This window comes from Humulus lupulus, chromosome 8, assembly GCF_963169125.1.
Source record: "Humulus lupulus chromosome 8, drHumLupu1.1, whole genome shotgun sequence".
Taxonomy (NCBI): Eukaryota; Viridiplantae; Streptophyta; class Magnoliopsida; order Rosales; family Cannabaceae; genus Humulus; species Humulus lupulus.
In genome coordinates, this window is record NC_084800.1 from 178,869,897 (window position 1) to 178,886,302 (window position 16,406).

Below are 16,406 nucleotides of genomic sequence, written 5' to 3' on the forward strand. Positions count from 1 at the left end.
GACCTCCGGAAATGGTTGTTATATCTCCTCTCGTGATCAGAGGAGGGTTGTCTTGATTCACCTGATCTCCATTTTGATTCATTGGAGCCTCCGAAGTTGATGGAATGTTTTTTCCAGCGGGCTGTCTGGGAGTTCCTCGATTCCGGGCGTACTGAGCCAAAGGTCCTGCCCTGATGAGAGTCTCGATGTCATCCTTTAATTGTCTACAGTCATCAGTATTATGACTGATATCATTGTGGAATCAAAAAAATTTCAAGGGATCCCTCTTCGCCCTTTGATTCTTTAACGGTTCCGGCTTCTTCCATGGAAGGCAGGCAGAATTCGCCAAGAAGATGCGCTCTCTAGTATCTATGAGGTTAGAATAAGTTGCATAGATCAGTTAAAACTTCTCCACGGACTTGTTTTTCTTTAACCCGCTCTGTCCACCTTCACCATTTCCCTTTCTTTTACTACCCCCTTGGTTATTCTGGGCAATGGTTTGAGCTGTAGCACCAGCCACAGTGGTTGCCACTCCAACGGATTGAATAAAGGCTTGGCTGGTTCCTGCAACAGAAGCTCGCACCTCTTCTAGATTAATCCACCTTTGAGCTCGATTTAGGAACTCATCCACAGTGTTAACTCCCTTTCTCAGTAGGTTTTGCCATAGATCGCCTCCCACAAGGATCCCCGTCCTTATTGCCATGAGTTTAGAACTCTCGTCGGCATCTCTAGCTCGTGCAACAACGTTGGCAAACCTATTCAGGTATGCTTTCAAAGGTTCTCCGGGCTACTGATTTACATTTGCCAGGGAGTCGGCCTTAATCCGAGCTGCCTGAGAAGCCCTGAAAGCTCTCTTGAAATCCACAGAGAAATTCTTCCACGAGCTGATAGAATGCTTTTTGTACTGTTTGAACCATTGCCTAGCCGGCCCAATCAGAGTCGAAGGGAATATTAGGCACCTTAGCTCGGGTCAAATGTTGTGGGCCATCATCAGGGTATTGAACATTCCCAAGTGGTCGGATGGATCTCCATCTCCATCAAATTTTGATAAATGGGGCATCCTGAAACTCGGCGGGTATGCAATTGCCCCAATGTTCGGGGCGAAAAGCTCGAGCTCATCCCCTGAATCATATTCATCTTTTTCCTTTTCTAATAGGAGTCTTTTCATCAGCTCATCCATCTGGGCTAACCTTTCAAGGGTTTGATCTTTGATTCCTTGGTCATTTTAGGGCTGTTCCACAGCTCCCGTCCTACCGTACGCATTCGGTGGGTTGTTGTCCCTCCAAGTTCGAGCTTGGTTTGGTGGGACATTCCCGTTATCATGTACTTCGGAAAGACCTCCCTCTTGATGAGTGTAACTGACTCCATTTTGGGCTGAATTTCTCCTCTGTGAGTTTAGGTGTAAAGCCCCAAATTCTCCGATGCATTTAACGGTGTGAACAGTAGGCCGGGAGGGCCATACTTGCTTAATTGTATTATTAATTGATTAAATGCATGTATATGTTGATTATATTATGATATGATGTGAAATGCATGCATGTGAGTCCATACTTCTTTATACAGGGGTGTGATGGTGATTTGGCCCGTTGAGGGTAAATTGATTATTTGTTCGCATGTCGCTGATATAATTTGAGACCACATTATGATGTGGGTTTGTTCGAGCCATTTGGTATGAGACGATCAAAGAAATGTTAAACGTCGGTTTGGTCATAACAAGCTTAAGCTCGGGGCTCGGGGTGAGTCTCGGGGTGTTTTAATGGTTAGAGTGTTACCGGGTATTAAAGGGTAACGGGATGTGAAATATTGGAGTTTGAGAATATTGAGATTAGCGGGAAAAGGGAAGCGTTAATTATGATTAACGGTGTAGGTGGAAAATGTCAAAATTGCCCTTAAGTTGGTTTTAGAGCCTTAAATGACCTAGGGGCATTTAGGTCATTTGGCTAGGATATATGTGGTTTTAGAAGGCTGTGGAAACCGTTCAAAACAGAGCAAAAACAGAGAGTCTTCTTCTTCCTTCCCGTACATCATTTCCTCTCTATCATTCTTTGAGGTTTTTGGTCCCAAGTTGAGGTGGCAAGTTAGGGAATCAAAGCTTGGAGGTTGTGGTCTTAGTTCATCATCTTAAGAGGGTTCAAAACCAGTTGGAGGTAAGGAATTGTCTTTGAATTTCAGGTTATACTCTGTTTTTGTTTATAGTTTTCAATTCATGTTTTTGGATGTGGGAAGCATGAATCAAAGGAGGTTTTTGTGTTAGCTTGATTGGGGTTTGATAAGAGTGAGTTAAGGGTGTTGATAGGGGGTTGAATTGGGTGTTTGGAAGAGGTTTAAAGTTGGTTTGAGAGGCTGGTTTTGAGGGTAAAACGCAGGGGAAATTCTGAGTTCGCGTGCTGGTTTTGGGCTGAACTGGGCTGGGTGCCGCGGCACAGCTTTTGCGTGCCGCGGCCCACGCGCGTCTGGCAGATGGAGCTTAGAGGCGTACCGCGGCACGGCTTTTTGGGGCCGCGGCCCATAGGCCAAATTTTGTTAAAAATGGTTTTTAGCTTAGGGATTCAAACCATGGGCCTCGGGGTTGGACCTACTACCCGGTTGGGTAGTATTTGAGGTCTCGGGGGCTGGGTTTTGGTTTGGGAATCCTCAGTTATCACTTTTTATTGATGAATCCTACATTTTGGTTATGACCAGGTAACCGCTAAAGGACCAAAAAGTCGATCGTTCTCAGGGTTGTTCTTTTGTTCGTTCTTGCTCGAACCAGAGGTAAGAAAACTGCACCCCAAGTGTAACATGCATGGATATTCCTGAGGCATGTTGAATGTGAGAATATGGACATGGATTGAACATAGAATGCTTAGCATATGTTGCTCATTTGTGCATGGCACTGACTTATTAGTCAGGTTTGGCAAGGGTGCTAGTATCACTGTGAAGTTGTGACTTATTAGTCAGGTTCGGCAGTGGTATTGGGCATTGATCACGATGAACTGACTTATTAGTCAGGACGGCCTTGGCGTGTGTCACGCAGGCCAGTAAGATTGGATCTAATCGATCATTAGCATTGAATGACTCAAAGAGCATTAATGTCAGACCGACCCCGAGGGTCGATGAATGAAATAAGCGCTTGGAGGCTAGTGGCTTACTCAGAAGCCACTCTCCCACTTGAATTAGTGACATGCATGGCAGTCACTCAGTGCGGTTTACTAGAACCCGTTGAAGGCTAGTGGCTTACCCATCAGCCACTCTTCCATCTGAATTAGTGACTCGCTTGTCAGTCACTCAGTGTGGTTTATCAGGACCTCATGTGGTGTTCACTCATTTGCTTGAAAGCTTTATGCTCAGTGTGATTATCATGATAACCATTTGATAATGTTTACATTAAGTGTTATGTTTTCTTGCTGGGCCTTGGCTCATGGGTGCTATGTGGTGCAGGCAAAGGAAAAGAAAAGCTCACCTAGCCTTGAGTGGAGAGCTGATGTGGTGGTGTGTACATATGCAGCCGCTTGACCACCACGGTCAAGGTGTTCTCAGAGGAACTAGGGGGTTTACCCTATTTTTGCCGCTTAGGTCGGCGGAATTGTAACTTTACAACAGTAGTGACCATTTTGTACTGAGAACAGCTTGTAAACGTTTTGTTTAGCTCTACAGAGCAGTTTGTAATAAAATCTCCATTTCCTTTTTACTGGTCTTATACCTTAACCTGTTAATTACACTTAGAGCACATTTTTTACCAAAGGACTCAGGTAGTGAGTCAAATTTCCGGTCCATCGTTCACCGTAACGGTTCTGGGGTAGCCAGGGCGTTACAACTTGGTATCAAAGCAATGCCAAGGTTAAGGTTCCTGTAGATTGGCTGGGCATGTACACACATCACTGAAGTCAAGCTCGACTCTTGGTTTGGTAACTCTTTATGTAGTTATGTGCATAACTGCTTAAATGTGGTGCAAATGCTTTGCCTGTATGCATGAGTCACTGTGTTGGCCTTGTGCCCCTGAAATATTATGAACTGTCATATGATACATGCTGAGTGCTGAGTGCCATAAACATGTATCTGTTTGAGCATATTGAATGACTGTGGAAAATGATAATTGTCTGCTTGTTCTTGGACCGTGAGGCGGCAAGAGGTTTAGTTATTACTACCTGACTGGCCGTATTGGTTATTATTGTTTCAGTAAGGTATCAGTGACAGAATGAACCCAGAACAGACAGACACTACAGCTGGCCAGAGTGGTCAGGGTCAGAATAATGACAACAGCCAGGGTCAAGAGAATGACCATTCCCAGATTCCACAGCCAGCACCTGCAAACTGGCAGCAGTTGTTTAGTGATTTGCAGGCTATAGTGTTGAAACAGGGAGAGGAGCTTCGTCTCCTGAGGCAGCAACAAGTGCCTGTAGTGGTTAATGTACCAGAGGCACCTTCTGTGTCAGTGCTAGTTATTGGGCAGCAGCCTGGGGTTGAAAACAGATTGGAACCTCTTTATGAGCGGTTCAGGAAACAGCAACCTCCAGTTTTTGAAGGCAGCGCTAATCCTATCAAAGCTGAACAATGGATGAGCATGCTTACCACTATGCTTGAATTTATGAAGGTAGTGGGTAGTGAGAGGGTGGCCTGTGCTGCCTATATGTTTCGGGAAGATGCCCGGATATGGTGGGAAGTGGTTGGTCAGACCAAAGATGTTAATCTCCTGAGCTGGGAGGAATTTCAGACCTTGTTTAATGAGAAGTATTATAACGATGCTATAAGAGCGGCGAAGGCCGATGAGTTTATGAGGCTACTTCAGGGAAGCTTATCAGTTACTGAATATGCCTTAAGGTTTGACCGTTTGGCAAAGTTTGCCAAAGAGCTGGTGCCCATTGATGGGACCAGGAGAGAGAGATTTCTCCAGGGGCTACAGCCCAGGTTAGCCCGTGACGTTCGCATCACCACTATGGCAGGAGTCACTACTTATGCACAGGCGGTGGAGAAGGCACTCACAGCTGAGAGTGCAGAGATTAAGATCTGGCGTGACAATGCAGCCAGAAGGGATTTCAGGAGGCCAGGTCCTCCATTTTTTGGTTCTGGTAGGGGTGTTGGCCCCAGTGATCAGAAGAGGAAGGTTCCTGAAACCTTCCCAGTTCCAGGTCCTGACAGGAGACCTCGTGGTATTACAATAGGTCGTCCTGGGGGCGGTGAAGCCTGGAAGACTCGTCCTGAATGCCCTAGGTGCAAAAGGCGCCATTTGGGGGAGTGTAAGGCAAAGGCCTGCTTTTTGTGTGGAGTAGTGGGTCACTTTAAGAAGGATTGCCCTCAGATAGGGAAAGAAGAAGCCAGAAAGGTGGACAGCTCGACCCCAGCTCGAGTGTTCACGTTGACTCAAGCAGAAGTTGAGGCTTCCCTCTCAGTTGTTACAGGTCAGCTTCTTAGTGCAGGAACCCCTTATCATGTGTTAATTGATTCTGGTGCTACCCATTCCTTTGTTGCTAGTAGCATTATTGATAGGTTGTGTAGACCTTGTGATTTCTATGCTGTGGGGTTTGGTACTTTGTTACCCACTGGGGAAATAGTGGTATCCAGAAGGTGGGTCAGATCTTTGCCAGTGACAGTAGAGGGCAGAGAGTTGTCAGTGGATTTGATAGAGTTAGTTATGACTGACTTTGATATGATACTGGGTATGGATTGGTTGGCAAAGTATGGGGCAACTATTGACTGCAGAAGGAAGATGGTCACCTTTGAGCCTGAGGGTGAGGATCCTTTTGTATTCGTTGGTACTGTGCATGGACCCCGTGTTCCTATGATTTCCGTGTTGAGGGCCAGGGATCTTTTGCAGAGAGGATGCATTGGATTCTTAGCCAGTGTGATTGACACCACTCAGGTCGTGCCAGTGAGACCAGAAGATACCAGACTTGTATGTGAGTTTCTGGATGTGTTTCCAGAAGATTTGCCAGGGTTGCCACCACACAGGGAGATTGAATTTGTTATAGAATTGGCACCAGGGACGGAGCCAGTGTCTAGAGCATCGTACAGAATGGCTCCAGCTGAGTTGAAAGAATTGAAGGTGCAGTTGCAAAAGCTGCTAGATATGGGTTTCATCAGACCTAGTTTTTCACCCTGGGGTGCGCCAGTTCTGTTTGTAAAGAAGAAAGATGGTTCTCTGAGAATGTGTATAGATTACAAGGAATTGAATAAGCTGACAATTAAGAATAAGTATCCTTTGCCAAGGATAGATGACATGTTCGATCAGTTGCAAGGTATGAAGGTATTCTCTAAGATTGACCTTTGTTCTGGTTATCATCAGTTGAGGGTTAAGGAGGGAGATATACCAAAGACTGCTTTTCGTACCAGGTATGGGCATTATGAGTTTCTAGTTATGTCATTTGGATTGACTAATGCTCCTGCTGCTTTCATGGATATGATGAACAGAGTGTTCAGGGATTACTTAGACCAGTTTGTGATCGTCTTCATCGATGATATTCTAGTATATTCTCAGACTGAGTTAGAGCATGAGCAGCATCTGAGGTTGGTTCTACAGAGACTGAGAGAGCACAGGTTGTTTGCAAAGTTCAAGAAGTGTGAGTTCTGGTTGTCTCAGGTATCCTTTCTTGGACACATTGTCAGTAAGGAGGGGATTAAGGTAGATCCAGCAAAGATCGAAGCGGTCAGAGATTGGCCAAGGCCAAAGAATGCTTCTGAGGTTAGAAGTTTCCTTGGATTGGCAGGTTATTACAGGCGGTTCGTGGAAGGGTTCTCAAAGATTGCTAGTGCTTTGACTGAGCTGACACGCAAGAGCCAGAAGTTTGTGTGGTCAGATAAGTGTGAGAACAGCTTCCAGGAACTGAAGCAGAGGTTGATTACAGCTCCGATTCTGAATCTTCCGATAGACCAGGAGAAGTTTGTGATATACTGTGACGCTTCTCATCAGGGTTTGGACGGTGTTTTGATGCAATCAGAGAGGGTTATTGCCTATGCTTCTCATCAGTTGAAGGAGTATGAAAAGAGGTATCCTACTCATGATCTGGAGTTGGCAGCTGTGGTTTTTGCCTTAAAGATATGGAGGCACTATCTCTATGGAGAGAAGTGTGAGATCTATACAGACCACAAGAGCTTGAAATACTTCTTCACCCAGAAAGACCTGAATATGAGGCAAAGGCGTTGGCTGGAGTTAGTGAAGGACTATGATTGTGAGATTTTGTATCACCCAGGGAAAGCCAACGTGGTAGCGGATGCCTTGAGTCGGAAGGGTCCGGGGCAGATTCATGGTATGAGACTGTTAGCTAGAGAGTTAGCAGATGATATGACTAGGGCTGGTATAGAGTTGCTGGTGGGCCAGTTGGCTAATATTACGCTACAGTCTACATTGTTAGAGAGGATCAAAGAAGGTCAGTTAAGTGATCCTCAGCTGATTAAGATCAGGGAAGATGTTCTGGCTGGAGCATCCAGAGATTATACAGTGTCTGAGGTAGGTTTGTTGAGATACAAAGGGCAGATATGTGTACCGTTAGACATTGCATTGAGGCGAGATATTCTGGATGAATCTCATACTACACCTTACTCTTTGCATCCAGGCACCACGAAGATGTATCAGGATGTGAGATCGTTATATTGGTGGCCGGGGATGAAGAGAGATGTAGTAGAGTATGTGGCTAAGTGCTTGACATGTCAACAGGGCAAGGCTGAGCATCAGAGGCCGGCAGGGTCACTGCAGCCTCTGGATATTCCTGAGTGGAAGTGGGAAGACATCACGATGGATTTTGTGGTGGGCTTGCCCAGGACTACTGGCCAGCATGATTCTATTTGGGTGATAGTGGATCGCTACACCAAGTCAGCTCACTTTCTGCCAGTGAGGACTACTTATACAGTTGATCAGTATGCAGATCTCTATGTGAGAGAGATCGTGCGGCTCCATGGTGCACCCAGGTCGATCGTGTCAGATCGGGACCCTACTCTTACTTCCAAGTTTTGGGGGAGTTTGCAGAAAGCCATGGGGACAAAGTTGAAGTTCAGTACAACTTATCATCCTCAGACAGATGGGCAATCTGAGAGGACGATCCAGATCTTGGAGGACATGCTGAGAGCATGTGTACTGGATTTCGGTGGTTCTTGGAGTAAGTATCTGCCTTTGATAGAATTCTCCTACAACAACAGTTACCAGTCTACCATTGGAGTAGCACCTTATGAGATGCTATATGGTAGGAAGTGCAGATCTCCCATTCATTGGGATGAGACAGGAGAAAGGATATACTTAGGTCCTGATGCAGTACAGAGGACCAGTGAGGCTATAGAGAAGATTAGAGCTAGAATGCTTGCTTCTCAGAGTAGACAGAAGAGCTATGCTGATCCCAAGCGTAGGAACATGGAGTTCCAGGTAGGAGACTATGTTTTCCTCAGAGTCTCGCCATGGAAAGGGGTGAGAAGGTTTGGGAAGAAAGGAAAACTGAGTCCTAGATTTGTAGGTCCATTTGAGATCCTGGAGAGGATAGGTCAGGTGGCTTACAGATTGGCTTTGCCTCCGGCGTTGTCTGCCGTGCATAATGTATTCCATGTATCAGCTCTTCGGAGGTATGTATCTGATGCGGGCCATATTCTGAGTTATGAAGATTTGGAGCTTGAACCAGATCTCTCCTTTGAGGAGCAGCCAGTTCAGATACTTGACAGAAAGGACAAGGTGCTCAGGAATAAGACAATACCTTTGGTTAAGGTATTGTGGAGGAACAGCAAGGTCAAGGAGGCGACCTGGGAGCTGGAGTTAGATATGCAGAGTCAGTATCCCGAGCTGTTCAGGTAAATTTCGAGGACGAAATTTCAGTAAGGAGGGGATAGTTGTAAAGCCCCAAATTCTCCGATGCATTTAACAGTGTGAACAGTAGGCTGGGAGGGCCATACTTGCTTAATTGTATTATTAATTGATTAAATGCATGTATATGTTGATTATATTATGATATGATGTGAAATGCATGCATGTGAGTCCATACTTCTTAATACAGGGGTGTGATGGTGATTTGGCCCGTTGAGGGTAAATTGATTATTTGTTTGCATGTCGCTGATATAATTTGAGACTACATTATGATGTGGGTTTGTTCGAGCCATTTGGTATGAGACGATCAAAGAAATGTTAAACGTCGGTTTGGTCATAACAGGCTTAAGCTCGGGGCTCGGGGTGAGTCTTGGGGTGTTTTAATGGTTAGAGTGTTACCGGGTATTAAAGGGTAACGTGATGTGAAATATTGGAGTTTGAGAATATTGAGATTAGCGGGAAAAGGGAAGCGTTAATTATGATTAACGGTGTAGGTGGAAAATGTCAAAATTGCCCTTAAGTTGGTTTTAGAGCCTTAAATGACCTAGGGGCATTTAGGTCATTTGGCTAGGATATATGTGGTTTTAGAAGGCTGTGGAAACCGTTCAAAACAGAGCAAAAACAGAGAGTCTTCTTCTTCCTTCCCGTACATCATTTCCTCTCTATCATTCTTTGAGGTTTTTGGTCCCAAGTTGAGGTGGCAAGTTAGGGAATCAAAGCTTGGAGGTTGTGGTCTTAGTTCATCATCTTAAGAGGGTTCAAAACCAGTTGGAGGTAAGGAATTGTCTTTGAATTTCAGGTTATACTCTGTTTTTGTTTATAGTTTTCAATTCATGTTTTTGGATGTGGGAAGCATGAATCAAAGGAGGTTTTTGTGTTAGCTTGATTGGGGTTTGATAAGAGTGAGTTAAGGGTGTTGATAGGGGGTTGAATTGGGTGTTTGGAAGAGGTTTAAAGTTGGTTTGAGAGGCTGGTTTTGAGGGTAAAACGCAGGGGCAATTCTGAATTCGCGTGCTGGTTTTGGGCTGAACTGGGCTGGGTGCCGCGGCACAGCTTTTGCGTGCCGCGGCCCACGCGCGTCTGGCAGATGGAGCTTAGAGGCGTGCCGCGGCACGGCTTTTTGGGGCCGCGGCCCATAGGCCAAATTTTGTTAAAAATGGTTTTTAGCTTAGGGATTCAAACCATGGGCCTCGGGGTTGGACCTACTACCCGGTTGGGTAGTATTTGAGGTCTCGGGGGCTGGGTTTTGGTTTGGGAATCCTCAGTTATCACTTTTTATTGATGAATCCTACATTTTGGTTATGACCAGGTAACCGCTAAAGGACCAAAAAGTCGATCGTTCTCAGGGTTGTTCTTTTGTTCGTTCTTGCTCGAACCAGAGGTAAGAAAACTGCACCCCAAGTGTAACATGCATGGATATTCCTGAGGCATGTTGAATGTGAGAATATGGACATGGATTGAACATAGAATGCTTAGCATATGTTGCTCATTTGTGCATGGCACTGACTTATTAGTCAGGTTTGGCAAGGGTGCTAGTATCACTGTGAAGTTGTGACTTATTAGTCAGGTTCGGCAGTGGTATTGGGCATTGATCACGATGAACTGACTTATTAGTCAGGACGGCCTTGGCGTGTGTCACGCAGGCCAGTAAGATTGGATCTAATCGATCATTAGCATTGAATGACTCAAAGAGCATTAATGTCAGACCGACCCCGAGGGTCGATGAATGAAATAAGCGCTTGGAGGCTAGTGGCTTACTCAGCAGCCACTCTCCCACTTGAATTAGTGACATGCATGGCAGTCACTCAGTGCGGTTTACTAGAACCCGTTGAAGGCTAGTGGCTTACCCATCAGCCACTCTTCCATCTGAATTAGTGACTCGCTTGTCAGTCACTCAGTGTGGTTTATCAGGACCTCATGTGGTGTTCACTCATTTGCTTGAAAGCTTTATGCTCAGTGTGATTATCATGATAACCATTTGATAATGTTTACATTAAGTGTTATGTTTTCTTGCTGGGCCTTGGCTCATGGGTGCTATGTGGTGCAGGCAAAGGAAAAGAAAAGCTCACCTAGCCTTGAGTGGAGAGCTGATGTGGTGGTGTGTACATATGCAGCCGCTTGACCACCACGGTCAAGGTGTTCTCAGAGGAACTAGGGGGTTTACCCTATTTTTGCCGCTTAGGTCGGCGAAATTGTAACTTTACAACAGTAGTGACCATTTTGTACTGAGAACAGCTTGTAAACGTTTTGTTTAGCTCTACAGAGCAGTTTGTAATAAAATCTCCATTTCCTTTTTACTGGTTTTATACCTTAACCTGTTAATTACACTTAGAGCACATTTTTTACCAAAGGACTCAGGTAGTGAGTCAAATTTCCGGTCCATCGTTCACCGTAACGGTTCTGGGGTAGCCAGGGCGTTACATTAGGTGATCTCAAAGATCGGTCTGGGGATCGACTTGAGGATTCTGAGCCAAACTCAGGTGATTTCTCAAATCTATATCGGACATGCCACTTCGACGGCTTTCAGTCCAATAACTCCCATTAGCCAAGCTTAGTGCTTGCGGTTGAGGATGAGGATCTGGGATACTGTCGCGTGTCCGCGGGGCATAGGTAGGGACAGCAAGAGGAGGATTTCTTCTGTTATCCCCATAAGCAGGAACATTTCGCGCAGCACGAGACAGTGTTGGATGTCTTATGGGTGATGGGGGATGCCTAACCGGCAAGGCAATTCTTGTCCCGTCAGGAAAAACCAAATTAGTCTGCGGTCGTTCTGCTCCACCATTTCTAACTCTCTATGTCTGGCGATTTGATCGTGACACGGGAGGGTTGGATGGAACATGCTGTCTTCGTGAGTTTTCCCCAGACCTTCCCTGTGGGTTGCCATGGGCATTTCCATGTGCATACGACGGTGGTACTGAACTTGGGGTCAAGGTCCTAACCGACTGGCGGACTTGCCGATGACCCCTGGAAGGGCCATCAGGCTGAACATCTTGGTGATCTTGTGCCATGGGCACAGAACTTGGGGTCGAGGTCCTAACTAATCGACTTGGCTTGGATCAGCCATCCCGGTGGGACTTATGAGACCTACCTTGCCTCTTTCCAACATTAACGTCGGTTGCAAGAGGAGGTAGCCGAGCAAAAACCTCCTCGATTTGCTTGTTTGCTTTGGCCAAATAGCTTCTTAACTGCATGTTTTCCAGTTCTACCTGAGTCAAGTAATCCGGGTTCGAATTCGGCGACAATGATGCCGAACTCCCAATGTCTTCGTGGCCCATCGGTTGTTTTCCCGATCGTTGTTGGACTTCAAGGCTATGCTCATCGGAAATAGCAGTATGGTGAGCCTCCTACCCACTAGGTTGTTCCATTTCATTACCGTGCCTCGATCGAGTGACCACCATGATGAACTTTGATTGGGATTTTGATGAAAGCACTAATCTGCAGCTCTAAATGAAAGCACCAAACTGTTGACGCGGTTTTTCGCCAACAGTGAATTATGAAAATAGCTGGGATGGATTAGTACTTAATGGTAAACCGCAATAAGAAAGTGATACTCAAGAGCACCAGAAAAGAACTCTGAAAAACATTCGTCTTATTTACATGGTTCGGTGATTAAAATCCACCTAGTCCACGAGTCTATATTATTACTGTTTTTCTCTCTAAATTTTGACAGAGTTTTTGCATTACAGAAAACTATATCTCTTCCCTATCCAAGATCTTAGTATTTATAGAGAAAATCCCTAGATAGGCCTTGGGGTCATCACGTGACTTAACCCCCAGTGTGACCTGTACCACACTAATTATAATTATTATAATTTATCCTAAGGTATTGTTTGATCATTAGGTAAAACTGATAATGGATCCTCAGAGATAATCGGACATGTCATGTCAGACCATGCACAATTATATTACGTGTCTGGTTTTCAGGGATCCGCGGACATGCTATGTCTGACCATGCACTTCTATATAACGTATCCGGGTTTCTAAAGATCCAAGGATACGTCAGGTCTCTAGCGTACCTCGAGCTGAATACATCGTGAGCTCGTGCCACGAATGCTATGTCTTATAAACATTACAAGCTCGTGCTTATTGCTTTGCATTCCCTAGCTCGTGCTATTGACCTGGGGAACTGTGCTGCCTTAATGGAGAAAATACAGACTTATGGATCATTTATTACAGTTCTTTACTCGCCAGCTGTACACGAGCTAAATAAAAGACTCGTGCTGAATTTTAGGAGGCACATAAGACAAGAAGTAGAAGAAACAGAAGTAACATCATGCAAATCAAGTTTATATAAATTTCCACATAAAGTTTCATTTCCAACCAAAAGAGAGTCACGATACAAAGTGAGTTTTCCAGTTCCAAAAAGAAAACTAACCTAGTCTATCCAAAATAGATACAGAAATCAAATTCCTCCTAAAAGAGGGTATGTAAGCAACATCCTGTAACTCCAAAAAAATGTCCTGAATTCAACTGTAATCTAATTGTCCCTAAAAATTCAACTCGGACTTTTGTATCGTCTCCCATGTACACATGCTGCTCTAGACTACTTGGTCTTCTTCGACTTGTCACTGCCTGCAAGGAATTCATAACATGAATTGTGGCTCCAATATCTAACCACCAAAAATTTGAGGCCACATCAATAATATTGGATTCTAAACAAACCATCACAAGACAGTTACCTTTCTTCTCTAGGTGAGCTTTAAGCTTTCTACAATCAGCTTTCTTGTGCCCAAAATTCTGGCAAAAGTTGCACTTCCCTTTGAAAAACTCATTCTTATGATCGTTAGAGGATGAGCCGGACTGTCTATTCCCTTTAGGACTAAGTGCATTTTTCTTAGGAGGTTTTTGATTACTAGAGTTATTGGAAGTGAACTTTCTCTTGTGAGGATTGTTTGGATTGTTAGGATTTGTCACCAGAGATGCTTCTTGCCCTACCTTTTCTCATGTCCTTCTCTTCCTTGGCAAGAATAGCAGACATCTCCCCAACAATCCATTGCTCTTTCTGAGATTGTAGCTTGATCTGATTGCATCAAACTAAGATGGAATGGTCTCCATCACCAACCATACCATGTAATCCTCACCAAGGTCCATACCCATGGCCTTAAGTTTGTGATAATAGCTCATGAGCTTGTCAATATGAGCCCTGATGTCACTTGAATCATCATAAATGGTGTGATAGAGCATGTTCAAGTGTTCATTCTTCTCATTCTTTGAGACTTTCTGGTACTTTTCTTCAATGGCGACAAGAAAATCCTTCGCATTTTCGGACTTAGGAATACTATCACGAATGCATCAAGCAACAACAATTGGAGTGTTCCCAGTCCTCATAGAATTTCTTATCCTTCTCAGCATCATCATCAACAGGCTTATGGTGCATCAATTCTCAAGGCCAATTCCACTTTCATGAAAGTCAAGTTCATCGTGATAGATTCAACCCACTGCTTGTGATTGGTTGCATTCAGTGTCAAGACGGCAGAGGTTCTAGGATAGCTTAGTGTTGAATGAGAAACAAGAACAATAACTATTAAATGCATGTTATAACAAAATCATGTCATTTGTGCTCTTTTCTCATAAATGATTGCAAAAAAAATAACAAATGATCATTATGTATGTTAGAGTTCTTAAATAAACAAAAGATAGAACTCATTCACAAGCAAGAACAATCTATTAAGCATTATAACCAAATACTTGAATTTACTATCTAGAGGATAGACAAATTGTGGTTCATAAAATACAATAGACTTTATTCACCATATTAAGCATCCTTACCAAATAATTATTATCGATAAGATATTTAATTACTCATATGGACCTTAATGTAACTTTGGAGGAAAAACACAAAATTTAAATAAATAATTATTTAAATGTTCTTCTTCACTAAACAATTTACATGCTTATTCTTACGACAAGCAAGAAAATAAGCAATAATTGTTGACAATAAATAATTAGATTTATGCCACAAAAGATTAAATATAAATACAATTATGAAACCAAATCCATGAATTAATCTTGTGCATAAACATATGGTAGGGTATGAGAAGAGGAGTGAAATGGTAAAAATTGGCCCAAAAAAGGACCACTCACGCGCCCCCACGCACCCAAAATGGTCTCTATTTTTTTTAACATGCCCGTATGACATGTCGTTTTGGAAAAATGACATGTCGTTTGATAGCCAAAAACGACGCCCCTTTGCCATTAAAAACGACATGTCGTTTTTCCTGACAGAGGCAAAAACGACGTGTCATTTTTCGTCGTCTTTGACCTCTGATTTTGGGCGTACGGGTCGCGTTCGACCTGGTTCGTCCCGCAAGGCCGACCCAACTGGAACCGGTGTTTCCGACCACCTTTCAAGCCACCGTCAATTGGGTTTTCATCCCCTCTTCATGGCCATACAATCCATGACCTCCATTTCACCCATTCAACCCAAAAAACTCAATGACACTATGAAACCCGAAAATGGGTTTTCACCATTTTTGAGCTTAAAAAAACTCGGTTTTCACAATAGCAAACATGAAACTTTTTGCCCAAAAAATAGCTAGAACCCAATACTCATTATCAAACCCGATTTCTCATATTAATATATCATTTATTTCGAAAATTTGTGCAAAAAATCAGATTTGAACAAAAATGGGTTTTTGTCTAAAAACAAGCCCTAAAACTCAAATGGCTCTGCTCTAATACCAATTGTTAGATTGTAAACACAATATTATGAGCATTATATCTATAAATCAGATTCAACAACAACATTAAATGCTCATGCAACAACCAAGATCACATTTTATTTAGGGCATTAGTTTGGGAATGTAAAGAACATACCTCCCATGTTGCTCATCCCATCTTGAGCCATTTCCTCACTCCACAATACGCCTAAATCACACACAATATCAAGTGTAAAAATGCAAGAGAAAGTTTATGGATAGCCAACCCTTACCACAATATCACTATCCCCCAATTGCCACCCATACACCATATATATTATGCTCTCATACCTTAAGAGGTATTTGTGGGCTAATTAGGGCTCATTATAATATAAGGTGGTGAACTATAGTTTAATGGGCCAACACATAGTTATTAGAGTGCCACCATGTGCCTCTAATGCAATTAGTAAGTGTGAATCATCCCATTATGGTTATTGGTAATTAATAGGCACTTTGGTTAATGATTGTGATTATAGAATATATGTTTATGATTATATTAGTCCATAATAATAATTCTAACATGATCAACATCTTTGCTCCAGTTTGTGGAGAATTGAAAAACAAGTTGAGCATGATCAACATCTTTGCTCTAACTTGTGGGGGAGAATTAGAATATTTGCTATTTATTACACTGATTATATTTTATTCTATCATCCCTATCAATGGGATTAATTGTTTTGTGTTTGTTTCCTTTTATTTGGTTACTATTTCAGTGTCTGATTCGGGAAATTTGGTTTCCCATTTATTACTTCCCTAGAATAGTATGTATTGCTATAAATACTTATGGCATTTGATCAATAAAAATAAAAATAAAACACTTTTTTCTACATCTTCACGCAAGAGCCTTACTTAGTCCCTAGCCTCACTATCCGCACAATTGTTTCTTGTTGCAAAATTGTAGGCTAGGGATTTGCTGAGTGTCGCAAAACCAGCCCACAGAAGTGTGACACAGAGCTAAGGTGTCCATTCGT